The following is a 24,524-nucleotide window of genomic DNA, read 5'->3' as shown; positions in this document are numbered from 1 at the left end:
ACTTGTTGCTTCCATCCAGAGATGAAGAATCTACAGGAAGCTGCTGGTGATGGTCACAGCTGCGCCCAGCACTGAGAGGAATGATCACAATGAACTATTCAGAGGCTACTGCAAAAATTCATATCTGCCAAAGCTTGCACATCTAATGTAGATGCATGGGGAAGAAGAATATATTGTTTCCCCTCTACCTTCAAAAATCTCTCACTTGTGTAATTTATTAGGAGAACACAGTTGCAACCAGAAACTGAAAGGCAGATGAGCCTGGCAGATAAAATTCTCAGCCTTTCAGCTGTTTGCCAAAAAGCAGCACATTACACAGGAAAGAGGGAGAGAATAGGACCTTGTGAGCCAAGAGGGAGATAACAAAATACTTCTGGACTATTTGTCCGAAGTTTGCCAGTGAACACAAACACATCCAACTTGAAAGTGTCAAGTAGGCAATTGGATTTACAATTCTAGAATTCAGGGAAAAACTGGATCGTGGGGCAATTGAGAAATGCTTCTAGGATTGAGGGCTGAAGTTGGGACCTGCAGTGAGCCCAAAGGAACGGCTTAAATGTTCCCATCAGAACTACAGAGTGCTTAGAGGTCAGGAAGAAGAGGAGATAGCAGCCAATGAAACCGAGAAGGTGGGAAAACAACCCAGAGTACGATCCTTTGAAAGTCCTGAGAAACAGGAGACAGTGTTTTTTGTGTCAAATACTGATAAGAGTTGTAATGAGATGCAGTATGAGAATTCAACACTGGATTTGGTGAGATGGATTGTTTTTCCATTTTCTCTTTTGCCATGAGCGTCCAGATTTACACTCTGGGGAAAAGGAGGGGTGAGGAGGAGGTGTGGGTGTGATGGGGGCACCCCTCAGTAGTCAGCTGTGTAATCTGTGCCAGGTAGCTCCTTGTGATCTTAACTAGAGTAGTTTCCAAAATCTGGAATGGAATAGTTTGGAGAAAGAATGTGCAGTAAGAGAGAAAAGACTGACTTACACACAATTTGGAGTAATTGTGATGTAATGTGAAGAAAACAGAGAAACAGAGTAGCATTTCAAGGTGATGTAGCACAGACTCTGCTTTCAGAGAAATTATTGGATAGCTAAAATTAATACATAGCAAAAATTGAGAAGCAATTTCCAGTAAAATGTAAACAGGATCAATATTTTTATTTTATAAATTATTATCGTAAATTCTGGAGCAAGTAAATAAAGAATGGAATGGAAAATCATGATGGGGCAGGTAGAGGAAACCTTTTGGAAACCTCTTTTCTGGCAGACATTAAAGAGAATTAAGGATATGAGTTCGTGGAGAAGTGACAGGTGAGTATTTTTTAGGAAGACAGAAGCATGGCTTAATAATGACACAGAGCCAGGAATCAGCAAAGCATTTGAGAACATCAAATGCACTTGGATAGCTGGAAAAAAGGGACTAGAGCCAGGGGACCTGAGTGAGCCTCTGGGCTTTCATCCAGTGGGCAATAAGAATCCGTATGATGGGTACAGACACTAGGTTCCGAATGGGGTGTTATAAGGACTTATTTTGCCATTGTCAACAGATCCATGTACCATTTGCTCTAAAGCAATGCTGTTGTACTTTTCAGGCAGACTTTGGAAATCAAGAAAGTTCCTCTAGAATAGTGAAGATGCCCATGCCAAGACCTAAAGTCCCCGCCCAGGATAAGTCCATTCAATCCAGGCTGTGGCAATTCCCTCAGAACTCTTTTTATTGTTCTCATTTGTTTCCACATTTAGTGAACTTAACTGCAAAGCTGCCATCAATAAAAATTCCTATAGTACTTCATTGCATAAATATATTTCATGTGTGCTAGACATTTTCAAAAGCTTAATAATTCTGCATCTGATTTGCATCATCATCCTATTTAAACAAAGACAGTATTGGCCATACCACCTACCAAAATAGGTAAACAGGTTTTAAGAAATTGCAATAATTTTCAGAGCTATGTAGTGACAATCTATCTCTTCCGAGTTTCCAGAAACAATTCTGCCTTGTGCTCCTAATAAAAGTGGGGCTTTGGGGTAAGGAGACAGGCTGGGAAATGCTTCTAGGAGTGACAAGGTTGATGTTGAGGCTTGTGATAAGATAAAGGAATGGCTCAAGTATTCCAGGCAGGACTTCATAGTGCCATTACAATGACCATATGCTCTGGTGGACCTTTTCCAGTGTCGTACAGAATCTTTTGATTCCATTTCCTGTCATCCTGGGGACCCCCAAGAGGCTCATGTTCCTGATTCATCAGCCCATTTCATGGTATGTGGAAGCATTACTCTGAGTTAGAGAACAAGCAGTGACTTTGGAGAAAGGAAGGTCATACAGCATGTTGAAGAGCTCAATGAGAAGGTAATTGATGCTCATCTTTTCTTGTTTTCTGTAAAGCACACACATACTCTGCTTCATTGCAGCTCACTTCATTGCATTTTTTTACAAATTGAAGGTCTGTGGCAACCCTGCATCAAGCATATCTGTTGGCACCGTTTTTCCAAGAGCATTTGCTCACTTCATGTCTCTGTGTCACATTCTGGTAATTCTTGCAAAATTTCAAACTTTTTCATGATTATTATACTTGTTATGATGTCTGTGATCAGTGATCGCTGATGTTCCTATTGCAATTGTTTTGGGGTGGATGAACCACGCCCAGATAAGACAGTGAACTTAATTGATATATGTGGTATGTGTTCTGACTGCTCCACTCACTGGTCATTCCCCTGTCACTGTCCCTTTCCACAGGCCTCCCTAGTCACTGAGATACAGCGATTTTGAAATTGGGCCATTAATGACCCTGCAATGTCCTCTAGGTGCTCCAGTGAGAGGAAGAGGGGCACATCTTTCGCTTTAAATCAAAAGCTAGAAATGGCTTAGCTTACTGAGGAAGGCAGGTCAAAAACCAAGATAGGCCTCTTATGCCGGACAGTTAGTCAAGTTGTGAATGCAAAGGAAAAGAGCTCTTAAAGGCAATTAAAAGTGCTCTTTCAGTGACCACAAATGATAAAAGGCAAAACAGCCTTCTTGCTGATATGGAGAAAGTGTGAGTGGTCTGGATAGGAGAGCAAACCAGCCACAACAGCCCTTAAGCCAGAGACTCATCAAAGCAAGGCCCCGACTCTCTTCAATTCTGTGAAGGCTGAGAGAGGTGAGGAGGCTGCAGAAGAGCTGGAAACTAGCAGAAGTTGGTTTATGAGGTTTAAGGAAAGATGCTGTCTCTGTAGTATGAAAGTGCAGGTGAAGCAGCAGGTTGCTGATGGAGAAGCTGCAGCAAGTCACCCAGGAGATCCAGCTCAGGTCATTCATGCAGGCGGCTGCACTAAACAGCAGATTTTTAATGTAGATGAAACAGCCTTCTATCAGAAGAGGATGCTATCTAGGACTTCCATGGCCAGAGAGGAGAAGTCAATGCCTGGCTTCAAAGCTTCAGAGGACCGGCTGACTCTTGGCTAATGGAGCTGATGACCTTAAGTGGAAGCCATTGCTCATCTATCATCCTGAAAGTCCTAGGGACCTTAAGAACAATGCTAAATGTACCCAGGCTGTGCTCTAACAGTGGAACAAAAAAGTATGGATGACACCACATCTATTCACATGGTTTACTGAATATTTTAAGTCCACCATTGAGATCTACTGCTCAGAAAAAAGATTCCTTTCAAAATATTACTGCTCACTGACAATGCACCCAAGAGGTGTGATGGAGATGTGCAAGATTAATGCTTATGCCTGCTAACACAACACCCTTCTGCAGCCCATGGATCAAGGAGTCATTTTGGCTTTCAAGCCTAATTATTTAAGAAATCCATTTTGCAAGGCTATAGCTACCAGAGAGGAAGCTACCATACATAGTGATTCCTCTGATGGATCTGGACAAAATAGATTGGAAGGGATTCATCATTGCAGATGCCATTAAGGACATATCTGATTCATGGAAAGAGGTCAAAATATGAACATTAACGAGAGTTTGGAAGAAAGTGATTCCAGCCCCTCATGGATGACTTTGAGGGGTTCAAGACTTCAGGGGAGGAGGTAACTGCAGATGGTGGAAATAGCAAGAAAATTAGAATTTAAAGTGGAGCCCGAAGATGTAACTGCATTGCTGCAGTCTTACAGTTGAACTTGAGTGGCTGAGGAGTTGCTTCTAATGGACGAGCAAAGAAAGTGATTTCTTGAAACTGTTGAAGATGCTGTGCAGAATGTTGAAATGAAAACAGTGGATTTAGAATATTCCATAAACTTAGTTGCTAAAGCAGTGGCAGGGTTTGAGAGGATTGACTCCAATTTTGAAAGAAGTCCCACTGTGGATAAAACACTGTCACACAGCATGGCATGATACAGAGAAGCTGTCTGTGGAAGAAAGAATCCATTGATGTGGGAAACATCATTGTCTTCCTCTTAGGTTTATATAACATATATATATTTAAAGAAATTGCCACAGTCACCCCAGCCTTCAGCAGCCACCACCCTGAGCAGTCAGTAGCCATCAACATTGAGGCAAGACTCTTTACCAGCCAAAAGAAAGCTCAGAACATGGTTAACATTTTTTAACAATAAAATATTTTTTAATCAAGGTATGTATATTTTTGTAGACATGCTATTGAACACTTAATAGAATACATTAGAGTGCAAACGTAACTCTTATATGCACGAGAAACCAAAAAATTCATGTGACTCACTTTATTGCAGTATTCATTACCGTGGTCTGGAACCTGACCCGCAATATCTCTGAGGCCTGCCTGTGGCCCCCCAGTGGGATTTTGTGTTGCAAAACATTCATAATTCTTTAAGCTTCTTAGAGGATGAGAGTTTTCTAGAAACTTAAATCTGAAGGGGTAGTGGGGCTGGCAGTCCAGAGAAATGCAGATTCTGGCTCAAGGAAAGGAGACAAAGAACACTCCCCAGGGAGGAAAGATAACCCCGTCCAGAAAATGACATATCTAACGATGTCATAGTGAAGTTGAGGGTCTTTAGGGCCAAGTGTGCTGCTGAGCTTCTGTATACATATTCCAAGTGAGCTCACACTGCTGCCTGCTCACTTCTAGGAGTGTTTTAATGTTGCAATTTTATTCCATGTCTAGCGATTTAGAAAATACAGAGTTTTGAGTTGGTTCTAGAAAATTAATCTACTAGTGGTTGTGGTGGGTTCTGTTGATTTAAAGCCATTGATAATCTGTCTTGTTTCCCACTGGCTCTGTCTGTGGTTTAGGAGCAGGCAGGGAATCTGGGCTGGTGTCTGGTCAGTGAGATCTCCTCCAGTCTGGGGTTCTTAGCCCGGCGTGCAGGGTGTAGCCTCACTGCGCATGTGGGATGACCTTGGTTTCTTCTAAATACTCAACAGTCATTGCACTCTCAACAAATATAAGTGCATGAAGGACAAATTTTTCATGGGCAGCTTTTCCAAATATGAATTACACCATAGAAAACACTTCTCAATGCCTTCTTAGAATTACATCCTTGGTGGGCTCTGGTCTATTTTGAAGCAAAGTCATGGCTTCTCAAGAGGTTGATCTGTGTAGAGACGCCAACACCTATCTGTCTAGAGACAGTTTACCTGCAGCAGAGCTGCGTCTTGTGCTGCTGAAAGGAACAGTAACTCTAAGGTTGCAGGTGATTTCTCTTCCGCCTCCCCGTGGCAGAACCCTGCATCCTGTGGTAGCTCCCAGGGACTCAGGCACGTGGTGCCTATGTGTTCTCAGCCTCCATGGCCTCCACCCCTCCTGGAGCAGATCGATTCAGTCATCTTTCCTTGGCATCCTCTGAGGCAGAGCTTACAAGTACCATGTGCAGAAAGTGGAAGTTCCTTGTCTGGGACACTCGCCTGCCCCCAATTGGCGGCTCACTGTACATGTGTGGGCAGTACATCATTACTGACTCTATATAAAGAGCTCTGCCCAGTGCTCTGGGCTGCACAGCTGCAGGAGAGCAGAGAATGTAGTGGTGGCAGCTCTGAGGACAGAGGCTGAGGAGGATTACAGACCTGCAGACTGTTGGATGTGGATGTGATTCTAGTGCTCGACCTATTGCTGGGAGAATAAAGCCAGGTAATAAACCCTTTTACCCCAAGAATGTTCCATTGTGATTCCTCAGTTTTACTGAATCCATAGTGAACTTGCCCAGGGCTGAAATCCATTGGCAAGACAATCAAGATGTCCTCAGACTCAAATATGCCTTTCTCGTCAAAATATCATGATGCTGACTCACTTTTCAGCATTTTATCTCTGAAACAATTTACTTTTGGAAAGTTTTATGATGACTCAAGAACAAGCCCCAGAGTTTTAAATGGACCTGTTAGCATTTGGACTTAGTTCTCACTGTTTAAGTCTCTCCAGCTAATTATTCTCCAGTTTCTACACCACTGAATGACACATCTTGGTCTTCACCCCTTCTGTCAGGATGGGAAGAGTGAAGTGTCCTATCAGACTCTCAATATGCTCCAATTACAACCAACAATCTGAGCCCAGCACATGTGGCCTCCACCACCCTCAGGATAGACTTCTTGTATGGTTAATGTGAAAATTAATTTCCATAATGACATAGACCATGAAAGGTGTTACTGTAAGGATTCGAGGAATAACTCATTGCATGTGGTCAGCAGTATGGGAAGAAGAAAAAGACAGATACCTCTCTATGGATGGATTTCTTTTTTCTAAAAGGGAAAACAGCTCTGACTGTTAAGTCGGCAGGTGTTGAAAATAAAATGCTGCCAGAATACTTCTCGCAAAGGAAACTTCCCCTACTCCCAGGTTCTCATCGCAGTCTGCAGCTCATTTCAGACTAGGATTGGAAAAAGTGCCAGGATCCTTCAGCAAACAGAGACCACTGTGTGTGGTGAGCTGATCTGGCCAAGAGGCCCCTGAAGTGGCCCAGCTGGGGCAGCTCCTCCACCGAGCCACGTTGCACTGACAGCAGCCAGCCTCTTACCTGTCCCTTCCCTTCCGGATGCTTTTGCAGTGTGCTGGGAAAAGGCATGAACTTTGTGCTCAGGCCAACCTGGATTCTAATCCTGCCTTTGCTAATTATCAGCCATGTTTCTTTAGACAAATGACCCCACTGCGCCTCCACTACCCTACAGCAGAAACAAGTTTCATAGTACCTCTTCCTGATTTTTAAAGATAGAATGAGACAAGCCACTGGAAATGCCTAGCACATCATAGTGTGTCCACAAGCCTGTGAAGTTTCTTCCACCCCCAATCTCAGTCCTCAGTCCCTAGTGGTCTCACAAGCAATGGAGGGCACCACTGGGAAGAAAACCCCAACTGAAGGGACAATTCGTTGATTGGATCTGCTTGAGGCCATCCACCTCGTGGATGAGGGAAAGCCCTCTGGGCCACTAGGGGGCACCAATGACATAGAAAATAAAGAGTTGAGCCACCCTGAGTTCATTGCCAGGCAATGGATATATATCATTTAACTAGTTTGGTTTCTGGAGCGAAGTTTGGGAATGGTTGATAAAGAGAGGTGCTGACAATTTCTACTGGGGAAGGTGGTTACACGTCTTTAAAGAAAGTTCTTTTAGCTGACTCCCATGAGACTCACCAGAAATTGCAAAGGCTCACTTTTTAAAAAATTCAGTCCCTTTTATGTTCAGTCCTTTCTCTCCTGTATTTATACTCCAATTGAAATAGACTATTTTTAGTGTGTGTGAGAGGTTTGTGGAAGAAAGGTCATTACTTTAAGTGTTTCAGACTTCTGAATCAAATGGGTTTGTATCAGACCTTCCAATCTGTAGCTATATATAACTAAATCTTAGGAAGCATGAAATGATGCAATAGGCTTCCGAAATGTGTAGCAGCTGGGAAAGATCTGGAGAGAAGGGCAAGGTATGGCACATGCACCTGCTTACCCAGGACAGAATGTGTGCAACTCAATCAATGCAAATAATTTGCACCAAAGTTAATGTTAAATTGCACCTAGTTCTTGAAATATATGGTATATGCAATTAACAAAACAAAGTCTGTTTCTTGAGTGACTATTATATATACTCCCTAAAGTCCATGTTCACCAAATATTATTTTTGCTAAATTGTAATTCTGAGGAAGCCAATTAAACAAAAATAAGAATCAATACCATATGGTCCAATAACTCCACTTCTTGGAATTTACCTAAAGAAAACAATCTCACTAATTTGAAAAGATATATGCATTTCTATGCTTTTTGCATCATTACTTACAACAGCCAAAATACAGAAGCAACCTAAGCATTCCTGAATAGATGAATGGATAAAGAGATGTGATATATGTGTATATAATGGGATATTTGTTAGCCATAAAAAAGAGTGAAATCTTGCCATCTGTGACAATATGGATGGACCTAGAGGATATTTTGCTAAGCGAAATAACTCAAAGAAAGACAAATACATAGGATTTCACTTATTTGTGGAATCTGAAAAAAAATGAGCAAACAAAACAGAAACAGACTCATAAACACAGAGAACAAATTGGTGGATGCCAGTGGGGAGAGGGGCAGAGGGATGGGCAAAATAGGTAAGGGGATTAAAGAGGTACAAATTTCCAGTTATAAAATAAATTAGTCGCAGGATGAAAGTATGGCATAGGGAATAGAGTCAATAATATTGTAAAATTTCGCATGGTGACAAATGGTAACTACCCTTAATGTGATCATTTAGTAACATACATGATTGTCAAAATCACTGTGCTGTACACTTGAAACCAATACTGTACATCAACTACATTTCAGTAAATTGTTTTTATAGTTTTGTTAACTATTGCCCTTTGGACATTTCTCATTGAAAGACTGGATCCCCTTTTATAATCTCTGGAGGCTCAGAGCCTGTCCCAGTCTCCTAACGTCTAAGAATAAATGTGACTTATGAATAAGAAAATAAATGAATCCCTTGAGAATAGAGGCTTTGCCATCACTTTGTGTTAACCGAAGATACTCTTTTAACAGGACAAAGTGTTAGGGGATGGAGGCCTTGGCACTAGCTTTCCTGTTCACGAGTGATTTTGACAAGTTATCTGAACAGTTGAACTTCCATTTTTTTTAATTTGTAAAGTAGGAGTTATGAGGTCATACCACCTCCTTCATAGAATGGGCAGGAAGATTAAACTTACATAAGGTGAAAACTTTTTGGACACCCTAAAGCAGTATACAAATGTGAGGCATTATCTTTCTACATTGCTGTTCATCTAGGGATTCCCAAACTGCGGCCAGGGAATCCCGGGTCCTCAGGAATAATAACCTCTGACTCTGTAAGAGGGAAACGTGGTTTGCGGCACTTCCCAAACACGGTTGTCCAGGTGCTTTCTCACAGAACTCCCCAAAGGATGACGTCTATCCAGGGCACTCTGCAGGCTCTGGGCTGGTGTTTGGATGGGGTCTGCACCGGGCTATTGGGCAGACTGCCCCCTGCTCACCCATCTGGCTGCCTGTTTACCCCGGGCATTGCAGACAGTGCTCCCCGTGACAGTGAGGAGGCCTGAGGGCGTGGTCCCTCTGGGTCTCCCCTGGTTCTCTGCCTAATGTCCTTCCTCCTCTGCACAGGCCTCTCTCTGGATTTAATAGATTTAAAGGTAGTATGATTGACCCAAGACTGACCAAGGTCCTCCTCTTATCCTTCCTGCTTCATCTCACCCCATTCTCTGCCTCCCCCTCCTCTCCCTGCCTCTTCTCCATTTTACTTACAAATTTGAGGACCTACTCTTTCAAAACAATTTCACTGTCTCCATTGGGCCATAGTTTACAAATTTACAAAAATTGTGCGAGGTATTTTGGAAGTATTGCTGTCCAAATTGTTTAAAATAGGCTTGCTTTTAAGTGCAAGAGGATGTATTGACCAATTTCCATTCCCTCCCCCACCCTGGGTTTAGGGGCCAGTGCAGAACATGATAATAATGGCAGCCTAGGATGGGCTAACCCCCACCGCGGTTCCACAATACCGTTCGCTGTGAGCTGGGCAGGCGATGGGGTCTGCCTGCCCCATCCTCGGGCCATTCCCCCCATTTCATGACATTCCCTGCTCCTCTACCCTGATAATGTTGTGTGGCAAAAACTGAGATTTAGGGAGATGGAGTAACTAACCACAGATCTCACGGTTAAGAATTAACAGAGCTGGTATTTAGACCAAGGTTTCCAGAGGCCAGTCTCCTCCCTGCAAGAAGGGGCTGTTAAGGAATGATCCCCTGCAGCGCCTCTGCTGCCGTGGGTGCCCCACTGTCTGCTCCTCCCGCCCTTTCCTTTCATCCTTGACCTGCTCCTGTTCCCCTCCCCTGTGGACAGCGGAGACCCCTGCCGTCCCTCGGGGGGGTTGAACACCTGAAAGCATCTCCTGCCCCAGCCAAGGCAGAGGGAAATAACCCAAAGAGAAATGTTTAATTCATTGGGAGAGATGAGATTATTCCTGAGCTGCTACGCTCAACATCCCCGAGTGGCTGGCCTCTTGATAACAAGGCAGGGAAACCTGGCAGACCAGGCGGAACTGAGGTCCAGTTTTGTATTTCAGAAATAGTTTTTCCTGAGAGACAATCTTCTCATTTTGTTTTGTCACTGCCGATTTTTCCTGATGGGCTATTGACAAGTCTAATGCCATCCAATCCAGAAGACTTTGTTGAGGACCCACAAAGAGTGAAGTGATTGGCTCAAGCTACGGGACGTAGCTTTGCTGAATCCGTGCTCTGCATCATTATTAAGCCGTGAGTTCTCCTTTCCAGTAATGACCGTGATTAACTCACAACCCCGAGAGGATGGAATCACACATTTAATTTGCCGTGCCACAACTGTATGTGCACTTGTACATTTACTGTCAAGGGATTTGCAAGGAAGAAAGGAGTGGGGATACAGAAGACCCCATTTCTTTTTTACAGGACAATAGGCAGACAATTAGAAGTAAAGAGAACAGAAAGGCTCAGAGGTCTCAGAAGAACAGGTGTGTCACCTGCTTCCCCCTGGAAGCCAGCCTTGCTGGCAGCTAGGAGGCTCGCTCCACGTGGCATGCTCCTTTCCCATCAGTCTGGCACACTCCTCGCTGGCTAAAGGTGACCTGTGCCCTGTCCCTGATAGAGCGACAGGGACAAAGCAGACCTCCTAGCAGCGTAGGTTTGGTCCTCTGGAGCCCGCCTGGGCCCCGGAGCCTGAGCAGGCAGGCCCGCTGGAGCTTCCCGCCCGCCCGCATTCTGGCTTCTTCCCCTTGGGCCGTCTGTTTCGCACCTGTCTGACAGCTTCTGCCCGGCTTTCATCTGGTTATCTTTCAAAAAGCATGGGAAGCAGAATATGACAAATGGTGATAAATGGAAAGAAAGGAGCCTCAAAGGTTTCAAAGTTGATCATCAGCAGATTTACCAGCAATTATAAAATTTGGCTCCTTTTAATTCATTTTCGTCTGCACTCCAAAAGCAATTGATTGTATTAAAGACCAGCCTTTCTGTGTCTCCCTTGCCAAGATGGCTGGAGCCCAGATGGTGACACTGGCCTTTGATGAGCCCCTCATCCTCCCCGGGAGCTGTATCTTCCAGGAAAGGTTAAATGTTTTACCACTAATTGCGGTATTTGGATTTTTTTTTAAACACACACACACACACACACACATACCCCTAGTCTGCAACATCCTGCTAGCTCTTACCATTGGAGTGTCGTAATTTTGCACCCACTGAAAAGTAAAAGCTTCCCTGGGGCAAGAGGTCCTTTACGCTTCTGTCACCTCATGTCCCTGGAGGCCAGGTTGAAACAGGGCAGCATTCTCCTCTTCAGGCTTTTGCTAGGGTGTTGCTGGCTAAAACACATTAGCACTGAGGGGCCTCTGAGCATCTCACAGGAGCCTGAATGCCATAAATCTCCAGTCGCCTTCCAACATTTACGGGTTCTTTCCTTGTTACTCAGGGTCCACTGAATGCTATGCTTTTCCCTTGCAAAGGCAGGGGGTGCAACAATTAGCAGGAAGCTGTGTGCTGAAATTGAACCCACATTTTTTTTTGAGAGGGTATCTCATATTTATTGATCAAATGGTGGTTAACAACAATAAAATTCTGTATAGGGGAGTCAATGCTCAATGCACAACCATTAATCCACCCCCAGCCTAATTCTCATCAGTCTCCAATCTTCTGAAGCAGAGCGAACAAGTTCTTACATGGAGAACAGCACAAGGGCAGTCATCACAGAAACTTTCGGTTTTGATCACTCATTATGAACTATAAACAATCAGATCAAATATGAATATTTGTTTGATTTTTATACTTGATTTATATGTGAATCCCACATTTCTCCCTTTATTATTATTATTATTTTTTTTTAAATAAAATGCTGAAGTGGTAGGTAGATGCAAGATAAAGGTAGAAAACATAGTTTAGTGTTGTAAGAGAGCAAATGTAGATGATCAGGTGTGTGCCTGTAGACTATGTGTTAATCCAAGCTAGACAAGGGCAATAAAACATCCACGGATGCAGAAGATTTCTCTCAAAACAGGGGGGGGGTGAGGTTCTAAGCCTCACGTCTATTGATCCCCAATTTCTCACCTGATAGCCCCCCTGCAACTGTGCCTGTCTTAGGTTGTTCCTCCCTTGAGGAATCTTACCTGTCTCTGGCTAACCAGTCATCTTCCGGGGCCATACAGGGAAATGTAAAGTTGGTAAGTGAGAGAGAAGCCATATTGTTTGAAAAGGTTAGCTTTTTACTTCTTTGCAGATTTATGCCCTGTGGCTTCTATGCCCAGCATTTGTCTTGAGGTATCTTTACCACTTGGAGGAATTATGATACTCGGTGAATTTGATATGAGGCATGAATTCTATTTAAGGGTTATAATTAGGAAGGAAGAAGAAAAGCTATAGAGGTAACAGATGGAAGAAAACATGGGAGGATTGATTATTTCTTTGACATATCTTCTTGTAGAGTAACTTAAGCATGTATAGGTTTTAAACTACTAATTAAATTGCGCACACACATTAACATAATAGGAATACAGTTACATAACCAAAGCAGATCTATAATTACCAGCCATCTCCAGTGAAGCCAAGAAAACCAGTTAGGCACCCTAGGCATTTGTGAAAATTTGTCTATGATATAATGGATATTGTCCAACTGTACTTGAACAGTCTGAGAGAAATCAGACAAATTAAAACAACCCATTCCTGGGAACTGTTCACATCCCATATGTTCTTTTAACAGTAGATAGTCTGTAGTTGTAAGATTTTGGAGCACTACCACTTGCACTTCTCCTAATTCTTGGTTGAGTTCTGACAGTATAGATCCAGTCAAATTTGTTGTTTTACTGTATGCACAGGCCAGCTTAGATATCTCCTTCTTCATTCCCATGGCAAGTCCAGGAACCGGTGGGATGACTGCAGCTACAACTGCAGCAGTGCCAGGATCTTTGTTGAGGTTTTTTGATGATCATCTTCTGGTATGACTCTTCCAGAGAGTGCTGATGTTGAAAGTTCTTCTTCATATCGTATCTTAGTTCATTTTCTGGGTAGCCAAAGTAGGGTTTGATCCTCTGTATAAACACAAACAGACCCTTTGGCCACACTTTGACATGCCCTTTATACCATTGCGTAAAACTCATTGGAGGTCACCACTCAGGAACTGCTGTTAGTCTATTCTTGGGTTCTGTGATTCTACTGCTGTTTTGTTCCTTCAGTTTTTCCTTTGTTCTTATACTCCTCAGATGAGTGAAATCATTTGGTATTTCTCTTTCTCCACTTGGCTTATTTCATTGAGCATAATACCCTCCAGCTCCATCCATGTTGCTGCAAATGGTAGGATTTGCCCTCTTCTTATGGCTGAGTAGTATTCCATTGTGTATATGTACCACATCTTTATCCATTTATCTACCGATGGACATTTAGGTTGCTTCCAATTCTTGGCTATTGTAAATAGTGCTGTGATAAACATAGGGGTGCATCTGTCTTTCTCAAACTTAATTGCTGCGTTCTTAGGGTAAATTCCTAGGAGTGGAATTCTTGGGTCAAATGGTAGGTCTGTTTTGAGCATTTTGATGAACCTCCATACTGCTTTCCACAATGGTTGAACTAATTTACATTCCCACCAGCAGTGTAGGAGGGTTCCCCTTTCTCCACAGCCTCGCCAACATCTGCTGCCGTCTGTCCCTTGGATGGCAGCAATCCTTACTGGTGTGAGGTGATACCTCATTGTAGTTTTAATTTGTATTTCTCTGATAATTAGCAATGTGGAGCATCTTTTCATGTGTCTGTTGACCATCTGTATTTCTTTTTTGGAGAACTGTCTGTTCAGTTCCTCTGCCCATTTTTTAATTGGATTATTTGATTTTTTTTTTGTTGAGGCATGTGAGCTCTTTATATATTTTGGACGTCAAGCCTTTATCGGATCTGTCATTTACAAATATATTCTCCCATACTGTAGGGTTCCTTTTTGTTCTATTGATGGTGTCTTTTGCTGTACAGAAGCTTTTCAGCTTAATATAGTCCCACTTGTTCATTTTTGCTGTTGTTTTCCTTGCCCAGGGAGATATGTTCAAGATGAACCCACATTTTTATCAGAATTTCCCAATTTTCCAAAGCAAACGAAATGGTGAAGCCAACCTGCAGGTAAGTCTGGTTCCTTTCAATGTCTGGCTCTAATGCAGGTAGAGACCTCCAAGCCCCATTCTCGCCTACCCACGCCACGCCTGACATCCCTAACATCCACCCTCCGAGAGGCATGAATGTGCCTCCCAGCTCCTGAATTTCAGGAGATGCAAAGTGCAGGATGAATCACAGAACTCATCCTCCAAATGGGGGCACTTTCAAGTAAAAAGGACATTGTGAATAATCATGCCAGGACAACAGGTGGACACTGACATATATCTTCCAGACGGGATCATCAGCAGAAGGTAATGGAGACCCTCAGCCAGAGAGAGTGAGGGGAGGGTCTGGTTAAGACAGGCTGTGGAATAAACCTCATGCCAGTAATTTAAAAAAAAAGTGATCAAGAGATTTAGCATAAAGCAAATTAGCTCTTTGCCAAGCACTACACATCTCCCATCGGCAAAGCACTCTTGTTATTGAAATACTTTTTGTGTTTTCCTAAATCCAATTCTTATTCAAGGAGGATTCCACATGAACTCTGTTAGGTGACAGGCACAGGTGCTTCTGGCTAAGAATAAAAGCACTCATCCGGATCCTCTCCTCCTCCTGTTCTTTGTTCTTCATTGTTTGTGGGTGCAGAACACTTTTTGCTCTCCTCTGCCTTCTGCTTGTTTGGGGATTTAGAATAATAAAGCTAAGCTCTTACTTTGTGACAAGATCTGCAGCCAATGCTTTACATGTCTTAATTCATCTAGTGCTCAGACTAAGCAAGGCACAGTGTTGGAGCTGCTATTCTTGTTCCCATTTTACAGATGAGGACATCAGGACACAGATAGGTGCCCAGCTCTGGAATCGGGGCTCCTACGTGGGTTGCTGTGCTCCTCCTGAGAATGCAGACCAGGGGCTGTCAGCTGGCCACGACTCTGCATTTGACAGGGGATATTTGGCACGGCCTAGAGACGGCTTTGATTGTCACATCTGGAGGCCGACTACTGGCACCCTGGTGGAGGCCAGAGAAGCTGATCAACAGCCTGCAGGGCACAGGACACCCCCCACAGCAAGCTGCCCCCAAATGTCAGTAGTGCTGAGGTTGGAAACCCCAGTGAAGAGAAAGCACAGGACACCCACGCATATCATAGACATGTAAATACTAAATCTCTCCATTCATCTATCTGTGTCTATCTATCAGCTCTCTCCCTGTCTCTCATCTGTCATCTGTCTATATTCTCCTTCTCATCTTAGCAGACAGCTGGAGGTCTAATCTTTGAAAAGACCTTTGAAGTATTCATTATTTTCAAAACCTTTAGAAATAACCTTTATCAAAGGGTTAGCACAGTGAGTTGTAAGTTATCAATCTTTGAAAATACAGTGGTGAGGATGTGTGTGTGGGGGTGTGTGTGTATGTGTGTGTGTGTGTGTGTGTGTGTGTGTGTGTGTGTGTGTGTGTGGCTGGCTGCCGCTTCGGTTCCTGTGGATTTTCCCTTTGGCTATGGAAAGTCCAGGTCTTTCCCTGAGATCCTGTACCTGTAATTTTTGTCCCCATTCAGCCTTTCAGAAAAGACCTGGGCCAGGACAGGTCATCTGGGAATGTCCACACAGTCATTCCAACTACATTCAACTTAGATTACAAGTCCTGTTAAAAACATATTCCATTTCACCCCAATACACATTATGTATTATATTATTATACTTGATATGTTACATTCATACATGTTACATATTCTATCACTAACATAGTACATTAATATGTGTGCATATCATATTAATACAGATTACGGTAACACACAGTGCACATTACATTAACATGCATTACATCTGACATTGATAACACATTACATATTACATGATTAATACATTCCATATTGCATTAATAACACATTGCACACCATCTTAATATACATTACCTATCTCAGTGATGCACACTGCCTATTATACTATTAACACCTTCCATATTACATGACTGAGAAAGTACATTTATTCACATTACATATTGCATTCATAACATATCAGATGATTACATTACACATTGCATTGATAACATGTCACATTAGCATACATTGCATATCACATTAAGAACACATGCCATATTACATGACTACTGCATTATGTTACATTAGTACAGTTTACATATTACATTGATATGCATATCTTGATGCTGGCTAAAGGAAACCTCAATCTTTTCAAAGTCTACAGTTCAAATATTCTTGGTTATCTCCAGTCCTGTCCTTCATGTGCAGCTAGACAAATCTGGTTACACAAAGAGCTGACAGTTCCCTAAAGGGCAGCCCCTACTGTGGCCCACATGGGTCCCCTCTGCTACCTGGGACTGGTGACAAGGGAGCTCAGCACTGCCCCCATCCCAGCGCGCCGTCATGGCTCCAGATATTCCCTTTGTGTTGTGACTGTCCAGTGGGACCCAGAGCCTTTGAATTCACTCCCTACAGCAGCTCTGCTGGAGCCCACACACCGGCCAGGGAGGCAGGTGAAAGGTGGCAGGTCTTGCCCCATGCAGGGTCTGTCCCATCACCCCACTGACCAGGTACCAGACACTACTCTAGTGGGATGAGCAAGACAGGTTCCCTGCCCTCATGGGGCTTGGGTCTAGGTTGGGGAGGTGGGTAGAGGTAGGACTTTAACAAAAATATCCACCTTTTTGGTTGAGGACAGCACAGATTATATCTAGCAGGGGAAAATCAGCTAGTTCTGAGGTGCTGGTGCTGGGTCTGCAGAAGCTGGCCTGTTCCTCTGTCCCTCCCAGAGGGTTGGCACAAACCCTGTCCTCACCCCTGCTTATCCTCCTGCAGCGCATCCCTGAGCGTCGCTCACCCCTCAGATGGGTCTTGGTGAATCCAAAAGGAAAAGTGTGCCTACAGCTTTTCACTCCATAAAGCCTCACCAGTCCCATGAAAGCACTCAACATAAGTGGGCCTTTGGGAGGAGGCACTTGCTTTACACACGTGCAGTTAGGGGGCCCATTTGGATAGAGACCAGCCCAAAGGTCAATTTAACACCTCTATTGCAGGAGCTGGTTTATGCCGCTCCCCTTTGGGGGAACCGCAAAGTCCCACCAAGATCTCAAAGTTTTAGAGCCATGGAACCTGAAATGCGATGATACTAATTGTGCAATGAGAGTAACACAGGCCACCTTACAGTAAACCTGCCAAGGTGCAGAGCAGTCAGGTCTGCAAAGCATGATACAGACCTTATCCCTCCCTTGTCTTCCTCCAAAGACTGAAAAGATGGATCAGGATTCTTGCCTTGACTGCCTGGAGGCAGAGCTCACCTTTTTTTCTCTATTTCTTGGGGAAATTTGGCCATCGAAACATAGTGCCTGGCCCTGCCTGCTATCCCTCTCTCACCACAGTGCCAGCGCTGGGGCAACCCACCATGCCATGTATGTGCCCGCCACTGCCTGCCCCATTGGGGAAAGAGGGGCAGGGGCCCCAGGAGCTTTCCACAGCCAGGCTTATGCAGAGCTCTTGGAGCAGAGGCCCAGGCAGAGACCTCCAGGCCCCAGCCCTGTCCCACCCACAGCCACACCTGACATCCTAATGTCCATGCTCCAAGATGCATGTGTGTCCCTCCCCAGCCACAGAATTTCAGGAGATATGGAGATGTCCCTTTTACTCTCAAAAGCGCCCCAGTGTGGAGGGTGAGTATAGACTGAAAGGGGCTATTGTGCCAGGATAATTGTGCCAGGACGACAGGTGGACGTGGGCACACATCATCCTTCCTATTTGACAAACTCTTGTCACTTCCCACCAGCAGAGGAGGCTATGAGACCACAAGACACAGAAGGAAGGGGCTGGCCCTGAGTACTTCTTAGTGAGCTGGGCTGGATCCTTTTTGCATGGTTGGGAGGGCAGAAGCTGGCAGCCCCAGTCCTGGTGGGGTTGCCATGCAGAATGTGACAAGGGAGGGAAAGAGACTGTGCTTTCTTCCCAATGCCTGCAGGGTCTTCAGGGTCTTCAGGGCTAGCCAGGGGGCCCTTATCTTCTCACCAGGAAGGGAGCAGGACCGATGGCTGATCCCCATCAGCCTGTCATTTCTGTTGACAGGTCCAGAGTTTAACTGGCCTGTTTGTGCCACTCCAGGCTGACCAGTCCTTGGACGAGTCCCACACCTCCCCAGGCCTGAGTCTTTCCAGGGCTAAAGGCAACTGTTAGATTTCACTGCTTTCACACTCCTTCTAGAAACTTCTCCAGCACCAGCCTTTCTCCCAAGCAAAGCACAAACTTTAAACTATACCCAAGAACAACAGGAGGATGCAGAAACACAAGTAGATAATGTGACATGCCATCTAGTGGGAACAGTGAAAGCCTCAAAGGAAAATGCCACCGGACCTGAGTTCAGTGAACTGAACTTCTGGCAAAGCCTGGCCTAACCAAAAGGCCTTTGTGTTTCCCCCTTGATGAAAACCCCCTAAAGCTATGTGCTGCCTAGAAGGCCTGGCAAAGGGGACATAATGGTCCTATATCTACTGGTTCTGAATGAGGCATGGCCTCCAGGGCCAGCATTTATGGCCAAAATTTTTATTACATGATATAGTAGATAGCAACAGAAAAGGATCCTTGTTACAACTGAGAAAAAGACTTTAGAATTACCAAGCAGACATAGAGCCAACATTAACGAAAGGCCAGGCCCTGTGATAATAACCTTATGAATTTGTCTTCACTTCATTCTCACCCTGCCTCTGTGCAGAGGCACTATTATCACCACTTAACAGACAAGGAAACCGAAGCACAGAAAGGTTAAGTAACATGCCCAAGGACACACAGCCATACACAGATAAGAATCACACCCAGCTGGTATGGCTCCAAGACCACTGCACCACACCCAAGGTTACCCAGGGACGTGAATGACCAGAAACACTCAGGATCTGTGCTTTCAGCAGCCATAACCTCCCTGACTCCATCCCCCAAAACAAAAAATATTTTCTTTTTCTTTTCTTTTTTTCTGGAACTTGCCAAAAACAAATGCACAGTATAGGGTTGTTTGTAAGGCATGTTAGATTCAAGCATAGTCCTTTTGCATTGACTTGCCTCTGTCAGACCCAGAAGCACATTTTCTTTCTGTTTGTAGAATCTCTTCTATCAGTTCATTTGATGGAAAATTGTACCTTTTTTCCTGAAAGTGAAAGTGAGGAGCATACCATGCTTATTCAGGATTTGCCGATGGACAGGAAATGCAGTCCTGAAAAAAAATGATCGTCAGCTAAGCTCCTGGATTGCTGCTTTCTTCCCACCCTCCCCTAGAGGTCACCTACCCAGGAGTGAAAGTCACTTGTCTTCATCCATATCCTGTCCTATGGAGGGCTGGGCTCAAGGCCTCATGTCTTCAGACTTCTACAGGGTAGGCCCATAGGCGGCTGACACTGGGGACAGGGAGCATCTGGACCTCCTGGGGAAGGGGTATGAGCAGAGCAGAAGTGTCCACAGCTCTGGAAGCTGAGTCTCCCTGTGTCCTGGCATTACAGGGCGAGCTTTGCCTTGGTGGACCTAAAGGTGCTGGGCAGGCCCAAGAGCGTCATTTAGCTCATGGTTTCTCAGTCTCTGTGTTATTGACATTTTGTGTTAGTTAACTCTTTGTCTTGAGGGCTGTCCTGTGCACTGTCAGATGTTAGCCATACCCGTGGCCTCCACCACTAATGCCAGGAGCACCTCCCTTGTTGTGACACCCCAAAATGTCTCCAGGCATTGCCAAATGTCCCCTAGGAGGCCAAACTACCTCTTATGGAGAACCACTGGCTTTAGTCTGATAACTTCAGAACCAATAAAACTTTTGGAATTGAATCAACGCTCTTAGATCTTTGGATTGATCCAGCGTTGACCTAATAATTTTCCCAAATTATTTAAGATTAATCATGAAATAGCCTCTCAGATTGGCTCAAGGATAGAGTGATGATGATGATGCCATGTGGGAAGGACCATTAAAACATGTCTAATAAGTAAACACAGCTTTTCTATGCCTCACTCAATATTTTTTATAGGAAATTCAGAAACAGCCTAAAATAGCATTCCATACTTTGAATGCAACAGTTTCAGTGAGACCCTAGAGCTCTGGAAGCAACAATGAGAAAGACTAAAACTCCAAAATCTTCCACACAGTAAAGGTGGACATGGACTGCCCACCCCATTCCTTCCATATTTCCTTTCCTTCACCTTTAAACTGTTAGCAGCAAGCAGCCTGAAAATCCGTGATGACTGACCATGAGAACCCCAGAGGCTGGATAATTCCTGGAGTTAGGGAATGCATGTCTGGGAACTCCAGTCAGGGGGTGGAGGGTCTGCCTGGCTCAGACCACATCTTCCACATGTGTCCCCTTTCTGTTCCATTAAGTACACCCTTAGCACCTGTCTCAGCTTAGGCTCCTATAACAAAATACTGCAGACTGGACAGCTTAAAGACCAAATGTTTATTTCTCTCAGTTCTGGAGGCTGGGAACATGTAGGCACGTTAGGTTCAAGCATAGTCCTTCTGCATTGACTTGCTTCTGTCAGACCCAGGAGCATATTTCTTTCTGTTTACAGAATCCCTTCTATCAGTTCATTTGATGGAACTGTATCTTTTCTCCTGAAAATGAAAGTGAGGAACACATACTATGCTTATTTGGGATTTGCTGATCTGACAGGAAATGCAGTCCTGAAAAATCCCGCTTCCTGGTTTGTGGACAGCTGATTATCATCTTTTTTCAGGGACCTTAATTGCATCTTCTCATTCTCACCTCACATGGCAGAGATCTCTCTCTCTCCCTCATTGTCTCTTATAGGGCATTAATTTGTCCATGAGGGCTCTACTCTTGTGACCTAATTACCTCCCCAAGGCCCCACCTCCAAATACCATCATGTTGAGGATTTGGGTTCTGATATATGAATTCTGGGGACACAGATATTCAGTCCACAGTAGTAACCAGTTCCCTTAATAGGAAAACATCACCTGTTGCTTAAAGTGTTGCTGCTCACATGCAGCAAAGCCACTGGGAAAACTTTCAGGGGAGACCTCCCCACCCCTCTGGGATATTTGCATATGGGAAGTGAGCCATGAATTACTTAATATTGATTTTCAATAGACAAATCCACTTCAAATACAGAAAACATCCCAAATGGGAAGAAGGAAGGCTTTATGAAAGCTTTTTTTCAGCTGTGTCCCCAGAGGAGCCATTTTCTTCTGTAATTCTAAGGCAGAATTCTAAGATGACCCACAGTGACCCACGTCCTTGAACAATGCCCTCCACGAGTTTGAGCAAAACCCGTGACTGTGAGATCATATCACTCCTCTGATTGTGCTACAATACAGGTAGAAAAGATTTTTACAAATGCAGTTAAGGTCCCTACACTGTTGAGTTAATGAAAAGGCTATTGTCTAGGGTGACTTTCTCTAATCAGGTGAGTTCTCCGGGTCATAAGGTCTGAGACAGAAGTCAAAGAGAGACACACTCCACAGGCCTGGAGGAAGCAGGTGGCCATGTCTGAACTGCCTGTTGAGCAGTCCATGTAACTGGGACCTGAGGGCGGCCTAGAAATGCTGAGAGCAACCCCAGGCCAACAGGCAGCAAGGAAATGGGGACCTCTGTTCTACAACTACAAGGAACCGAATTCTCCCAACAACTGGTGAATTTGGAAGAGGACCCCAACTCTCTGCTGAGATTGCAGCCCTGGCTGAATGGTTGATTTCAGCCTAATGAGACCCTGAGCAAAGGACCCAGCTACTCTGTGCCTGGACTCCTGAATCATGGCCATGTGAAACAATAAACTTCTGTTCTTTTTAGTTACTAAGTCTGTGGTAATTTGTTATACAGCAATAGAAAATGAACAGACTTTCATTTTATTTGCTCCTAAATTATGGACTACTGTATTTTCTTATTTTCTGTATTTGATGCTCTGGCATTTGGGACCCTATTGATTAGGGAGAGACAGCCCCTCGCAGGGTTATCTATTCTTAGAAATAGCAAACACCCTGCCTGGAAGTGTGCCTTTCATATTCAGACTAACCAATCCAGAGCCCATACTCGAAACACCATCTCTATCTGGCTCTCATACTTTAGGAGGCAATATTTCTCTGCCCTAATCCTTCCAGGGCCAGATACCAGACGAGAAACAGCCCCTGTGCTCCAGAGCCCAGTGAAGTTATCCAAAGTGACCAATCCTACACCTACCTGATCTGTTTACCTGCCTCTCCTATTCCTCTCCCTGAAAACCACAGCAAAGGCTGCTGCCCTCACTCCTGCCTTCCGACCAACCCTGGGGCTTCCTCGCATGGCCCTGCATGACATGGCATATCCCGCCTCTTGGGAACTGTAAGTAACATTTTATCTTTGCAAAACCCATCATTTCCTCATCTGTTGGCCTCACTATACATTAATATAATAATAAACTCATATTTTCAAATAGATGAAAACCACACAAAAACCTGCACGTGGATGTTTATAGCAGCTTTATTCTTCATTGCCAAATCTTAGAGGCAGCCAAGATGTCCTTCAGAATAGGTCAATAAATGGTAGTACCACCAGACAATGGAATATTCTTCCGTCATAAAAAGGAATGAACAATCAAGCCACGAAAAGACATGGCAGAACCATATCACTAAGCAAAAGAAGCCAATCTGAAAAGAGTACATGCGGTATGATTTCAACTATATGATATTCTGGAAAAGACAAAGGTATGGAGACCAGGAAAATATTAGTGGTTGGTAGGGGCTGAGGGGGCAGGTGGAGCACAGAGGATTTTTAGGGCAATGAAATTATTTTGTATGATACTATAATGATGGACACATGTCATTATGCATTTTGCTAAAAATATTCTGCACCAAGAGTGAATCTTAATGTAAACTGTGGGCTTTAGGTAGTGATGAGGAGTTATTCTAAGTTCATCACTTGCAACCAATGTATCACTCAGGTCAGGGATGTTGAAAATAGGGGAGACTGTGCATGTGTGGGAACAAGGCATATATGGGAAATCTCAGTAGCCTGCCCTCAATTTTGCTGTGAATCCAAAACTGCTCTAAAAAATAAATTATCAATAAAAGCAACAAACTACTAAGGCTATTCTGATTATATTTTCTCTTATATGTGCACTACTCTGATCCCCCCAAACTTGAGAAATATAAATGCTAAATGCATATGATAAACCTTGACCCTAATTGGATTCCACCAGAATCTTCGTGGAAATATTTTTTTGAGTATTAAAAAAAAAATCCTTCACAAAGGGTTTGAACCAGCACACCCTGGCTTCTTATCCCCCTCTTGCAGATTTTTAGTAGGAGCTGAAAGGGAAATACAAGGATGGGGACTATTTTTCCAGACAAAATGGAACAATAGGCAGAGTTCCATGTAAAAATGCCTGGTTGTTGCAGGCAGCCAATATCCTCTAATGGAAAAATTCACAAATGTAACAAAAATAAGCGGTGCTCCATAAAATATGTTTGTCAATGCCTTTGTGATTATTTTATCCTAGAACGGCAGCCAGAGGGCTCCTGATTGCCCAACTGCCTGTCTTGGGGACTAGGCTTCCAATTCCCCAACTCCAGAAGCTTACCAAACATCCTTTGCTTTGTTTCTCTCAAAGAAAAATGAACTCCTTCTCATTTTACTAATGAATTAATAAGCATTTTCCTCTCAGGAAACAAATATTTAAGCAAGTGATCTGGCACTATACTATCTTTGCTTGTAATATGAAAGAGTTACTACTTGCAAAGAAAGTCAAGGTAGATATTTGTAAACAAACTCTTACTGCTAATTTGCTGTTCCTTTACAAATCCTATTCTTTTTATTAATAGCTCCGGCCATGTTGACATTTTTAGCTTTATGCATAATATTTTCTCTAAGAGGCAGATTTATAAATTATGGTATTACAGAACCAAACCTCTGCTGGCGCTTCTATACATACAAGTAAACAAACTCACCCATGTATACACACAACTCTATCCCTATGTCTTGCCCCCTTCTGTATATATTTCATATGTGTAGTGTGTGTGTGTGTGTGTGTGTGTGATTATCAAATCAGTGACATGAGGAGTAGTTCTGTAATTTGGCAAAAATAA

At 43.7% G+C, this 24,524-nt stretch overlaps 1 long non-coding RNA gene across 3 annotated transcripts; it reads left to right on the top strand.

Moving 5' to 3' along the window:
- Nucleotides 1-428: 428 nt before the first annotated feature.
- Nucleotides 429-23,497, top strand: LOC108398228 (uncharacterized). 3 transcript variants are annotated; one of them, XR_012128702.1, is made up of 6 exons: nucleotides 429-629; nucleotides 1,267-1,310; nucleotides 2,173-2,349; nucleotides 14,424-14,507; nucleotides 22,689-22,782; nucleotides 22,877-23,497. It is a non-coding gene; the product is annotated as an uncharacterized lncRNA (long non-coding RNA). The 3 variants fall into 3 exon arrangements; XR_012128701.1 differs by having other exon boundaries at nucleotides 22,563-22,782; XR_012128703.1 differs by lacking the exon at nucleotides 1,267-1,310 and having other exon boundaries at nucleotides 22,563-22,782.
- Nucleotides 23,498-24,524: the final 1,027 nt, after the last annotated feature.

Source organism: Manis javanica, chromosome 3, assembly GCF_040802235.1.
Source record: "Manis javanica isolate MJ-LG chromosome 3, MJ_LKY, whole genome shotgun sequence".
NCBI lineage: Eukaryota > Metazoa > Chordata > Mammalia > Pholidota > Manidae > Manis > Manis javanica.
The sequence above is the reverse complement of the archived record's forward strand: the minus strand, read 5'-3'. Positions and strand labels throughout refer to the sequence as shown.